This window comes from Orycteropus afer, unplaced genomic scaffold, assembly GCF_000298275.1.
Source record: "Orycteropus afer afer isolate SDZICR_OR568_19922 unplaced genomic scaffold, OryAfe1.0 scaffold00170, whole genome shotgun sequence".
Classification (NCBI taxonomy): domain Eukaryota; kingdom Metazoa; phylum Chordata; class Mammalia; order Tubulidentata; family Orycteropodidae; genus Orycteropus; species Orycteropus afer.
The window spans coordinates 4,977,985-4,983,449 of NW_006921757.1; positions in this window are offsets into that span (position 1 = coordinate 4,977,985).

The following is a 5,465-nucleotide window of genomic DNA, read 5'->3' on the forward strand; positions in this document are numbered from 1 at the left end:
TTTCCCCTCTTCATAATCCTCATCCTAGAACTGTGTCATCAGACTAAGCTGCCCTTCTAGAATAGTTACATCCAAAAAGACACGGCCATGTTTATCACAACCTTCACTCCATTGCTTGTCAATCTGGAGGAGTTATGGACATGCTCAGGGTCTCAGCTTCTTCATCTCTAAAGCTATGTTTTTCTTCTGCACAGTAGCTGGCTGGATCGAACCACTGATTTTTTGGTTCAAAGCCAAGCACTTAACCATTGCGCCACCAGGGCTCCTTTAAACTGATGTAATCATTTCTACATTGTCATGTTGTTGTTGTTGTTATGTGCCGTTGAGTCGGACCCGACTCATAGCGACCCCTCCTTGGGTTTCCAAGGCAGTATCACTACAAAAGTAGATTGCCCCACCTTCCTTCCGAGGAGTGGCTGATGGATTTGAACCGCCAGCCTTCTGATTAGCTGTCAAGTGCCTTAGGCACTACACTACCAGAGTTCCCTACATTGTCATAGTGGAGAGTAATGAGATCAACAGAAACACACAAGGTTTTCAAGGTAAAGGATTAGCACTTACAGAGACAGGAAAAGTAGAGAATTACAGAAAACAGAGGTTCATACTCACAGGGCTCAGAGACAGTACTGCTTCTCATATTTTGCCCAGCATTCCAATGGAATGATGAAGCTTTGGATGATGTTTGAATGGAGTAAGGGCTTCACCAGGTGGGAGAAGCTTCCTTTACTATTTTCAGGGGGTTTTGTATCCTACTGGCAAGGAGCTCTAGTGGTGCAGTGTGTAAGGTGTTTGGCTGCTAACCAGAAGGTTGGTTGGTAGCTCAAATCCCCCAGCCACTCCATGGAAAGAAGATGGTGCAATCTTCTTCCGTAAAGATTTACTGCCTTGGAACCCCAATGGAGTCACTATGAGTTGGAGTCGACCTGATGGCTGTGGGTGAGTGGGGTGTGGGTATCAACCAGAAGAGCTCTGTTGGCCCTGTGGTTAAAGCATTGGGCCACTAAGCAAAGGGTCAGCAGTTTGAACCTACCAGCTGTTCTGCTGGAGGAAGATGATGCAATCTGCTTCTGTAAAGATTTACAGCCTTGGAAACCCTATGGGGCAGTTCTACTCTGTCCTACAGCGTTGCTGAATCCGAGCCCACTGTAGTGCAGTGGATTTGGTTTTTTGGTATTAGCCAGACTTTCTGGAGACTGGCTGCATGCCTGCATCCTCACTAGGTGCAAATAACTAAGATGAAACGAAATTAACACCTTCCTGGGTGTTTACATGGAGGTGGGAGGAAGCCAGCTTCTGTTTCCTCAGTTCAGGCTTCAACAGGCCTGTCTCAGGACTCTGGGAGGCCCCTCCTGCAAACACGTAGCTCACAGAGATGGCAATGCAGAAATGTTTAAAGCACCTGACACGGAACAGGCAGTCCACAGACTGAAAACCGGCATTTCATAGCTCGTATAATGGTCTCTGTAACTCTATAGGTATATTAACATATTTCTAGATTGGCCTGAAAAGATGACGTTATTGCCAAAGCCACTCAGTATTAGCAAGCTTTACTGTCCTCCAATAATATTCTGTGTGTTATTAGTCAGTGTAGTGTATTCAGGTGATCATTCAGATTTTTCATGTTCTTAACATTTCATGCATTATTATATTCTAACTTCCCTAAAAAGGAACATTATTCACCTTTTCACGTAACCATTGCTGGTGGATATAGAATAGTTTACTCATTGTTTGGCTCAAGAAAAGCAGTGAATATGCCTAAAAGGGTGATTATTTGGATATGTAATCAGTTTTAGCCCGAACAAGTTTTTATATTTTCTTCTTACTACAATAGCCAATTATACGATTTCTGAATACAAATAGTACATTTAAAAAAGCTACTACATTACATATGAAAACATGAAATTTGTGCATAAATGTTTCTATATAATTTTACTATTTTCTTATATATGATGTTACATTGTGTCTTCTACAGTCTAAATATAAACCACTTTATATTCAACTCCAGTTACTCTTAGCATATGCAGAAACCACTGACACGGAGAGCTGTCTGTTGGTAAAATTGAGAGATGATTAAATAACATATACAAATAGACGTGATCATGCATCACACCCCACCAACAGCAGACACACACACAGACCTGAAATCCTTCACTGACTATATTTTTATCAGGACAGAGGCAAACCCCTTATCATGGCCTATAAGGCCCTCAGGACCTGGCTTCCCTGTCTCGCTTCAGCCCTGTGGCATGCCACAGTGCCTTGGCACTTTCTGCGTTAGCCACAATGACTTTTAGTCTCTCCTCTGGTCCTGCCCCTTCCGTCACCATGCCTTGGGACATGGGTGCTTCCTCTGCCTAGAACATCCTCTCCTCTCCTTGTTGAGTAGCCTACATCCAAGAGTCCTTTAGAACTTCTTTGCAGAAGCCATCTTTGACCTTCCATATTAGGTAAAATACAAATACTCCAGTCATAGATTCTAAGCATCACAAAGTTCTTCATCACATGTGTGTCCACTGCAACTTCACATTTGCTGTGGTGCAGTGAAGCAGTCAGCTACTAACCAAAAGATTGGTGGTTGGAAGCCACCCAGAAGGGCCTCAAAAGAAAGACCTGGCAATCTGCTTACAAAAGGTGATGGTTTTATTGTTAGCTACCATCGAGTGGACTCCAACTCATGGTGACCCCATGTGCAATAGAATGAAAGACAGCCTGCTCCTGCACCAGCCTCACAATTGTCACTATGCTCAAGCCCATCCTTACAGCCACTGTGGCAATCCATTTCATTGAGGGTCTTCCCTTTTTCTTTGACCCTCTACCAAGCATAATATCTTTCTCCAGGGACTGGTCCCTTCTGAGAATATGACCAAAGTGTGTGAGATGAATTCTGGCCATTCTTGCTTCTAAGGAACATTCTGGCCGTACTTCTTCCAAGACAGATTTGTGCATTCTTCTGGCAGTCTGTCATATTTTCACTATTCTTCACCAACATGAAAATTCAAATACATCAATTCTTCTGAAGTGTTCCTTATTCATTGTGCAGTTTTCACATGCATAAAATCAGTGAAGCCAGTTCTTCTCTGAAACACATTGAGACAGAATGGACCCAATGGCAACTGGTTTGGGTTTTTGCACATGTGAGCATGTGTGTGTGTGTGTGTGTGTGTGTCAGAGAGAGAGAGGGACAGAGATAGAAAGAAGACTTAATTACTTCAGCTGCCTCCGCATTAAACTGTGTGTTTCACGGGGGAGGGTCTTTGCCAGTGTTTGCTCACCCATGCCTACCAAGTAATTTAGAGTAATAGGAAGTTGGTAAATATTTGTGGAAAGAATGACAAATGAGTGTGAGCAGTGTGGGAAATCATGTCATGTTGGCCAAGTCTCAAGCTCTTCTATTTGTGCAATTGAACAATCAGAAGATGGTTTAATTTATCTCTTTGGAAAACTGAAATCAAAAGATTCCAGTGAATAGCATGCTATTTGTTTCTGCCCTTGCTTTTGATTCCTTTGGGTGCCCACTAATTTGCCAAATGCCTGTGATGAAGCTGTTTGCATTTTCTGTGATTTTTATTTGTTTTCCTGTCATCCTCTGGGAGCAGACTGTCTGTCTTACTCACCCTAACAGAATCAGCAATGGCAGGTCTGTGGCTGTTACAGAAAATTCTCTACCCCAACAGCTTTTAGCTCTCCTGCAGGGAAAGCTCATGAGCAAATGCTGTCATTAGCAACCATGCATTGCAGAAGACATGCAGGGAGAAAATATGTCAGGATCTGTTTCAGTGCACAGATTTTAATAGAAAACCACGAAGAGTTTTCAGAGTATTGAATATAGATTAAAACAACAACCTCTAACCAAAGTCCTGAGAATTTCCCGTCTTTTTCTTTTAGCCCAGTTTTAAAAATTAGTTCAGTTGCTTTCTTGTATTTTTCAGGGAAAGACGCCTTCATCAGAAAATATCTTTAGCAATATCATTGGATTTCACTTCTCTTTTTGACTTAAAATAATCAAGTCAAAAACTACACTTCTGGATTTAAAATCATTGAATTAAAAATCTTCCTCAAAGCTCAGATGATATGCATATCAGTATCATGATATAGCATCTCTTTTTCTCTTTTCACCTACACACAAGCACATAGCATATTCTGTTACCTTGCACAGAACAGAGAGTTGAACTAATAAGCATGTACAATAGTTATGTATGTTTATATTTCTCCCCACATTGACCAGTCTGGGAAACAATAACACTTTATTTAATTTTGTCAAAACATACTACTTGTTCTTTTTTTAAAAAAACTCTAAATCTACTAACTAGAGTAACAATTCTGTACTGTGCATGGAACCACTAAGTTGAATGAATGGATAATTTGGTCAAGAAATAAATTCTCTATAAATATAGCAGGAATTAGAATAATACAATTTAAAACAGGTTTGTTGATGAATGCTCCTGAGTAATTGGACTTCGGAGATAATTGTTTACTTGTGCTTTATTGATTATGCAAAGGCATTCGATTGTGTGGAGCATAACAAATTATGGATAACATTGAGAAGAATAGGAATTCCAGAACACTTAATCATGCTCATGAGGAACCTGTACATAGACCAGGAGGCTGTCGTTGGAACAGAACAAGACAATACTGCGTGATTTAAAATCAGGAAGGGAGTGCGTCAGGGTTATCCTTTCCCCACACTTATTCAATCTGTATGCTGAGCAAATAATCTGAGAAACTGGACTATATGAAGAAGAATGTGGCATCAAGATTGGAAGAAGACTCATTAGCAACCTGAGATACACAGATGACACGACTTTGCTTGCTGAAAGTGAGGATGACTGGGAGCACTTACTGACGACATACAGTCTGCAGTATGGATTACACCTCAATATACAGGAAACAAAAATCCTCACAACTGGACCAATAAGCAGCATTATGATGAATGGAGAAAAGATTGAAGTTGTCAAAGACTTCACATTACTTGGTTCTACAGTCAACACCAATGGAAGCAGCAGTCAAGACATCAAAAGACATATTGCATTGGACAAATCTGTTGTAAAAGACCTCTTTCAGATGCTGAAGATCAAATATATCTCCTTGAAGACTTAAGATGTGCCTGACCCAAGCCATGGCATTTTCAATCACCTGATAAGCATAGGAGAGCTGGACAGTGAATAAAGAAGACTGAAGAAGAGTTGATTCTTTTGAGTTGTGGTATTAGCAAAGAATGCTGAAAATACCGTGGCCTGCTAAAAGAACTAACAAATCTGTCCTGGAAGAAGTGCAGCTGGAATGCTCCCTTGAAGCGAGAACGGCCAGACTTCATCTCACCTACTTTAGTCATGTTGTCAGAAGGGACCATTTTCTGGAGAAGGATGTCATGCTTGGTAAAGTGGAGGGTCAATGAAAGAGGGGAAGGCCTTCAACAAGATGGATGAAGGAATGAGGAAGGTTGGACAATCTACTTCTGTAGTGAT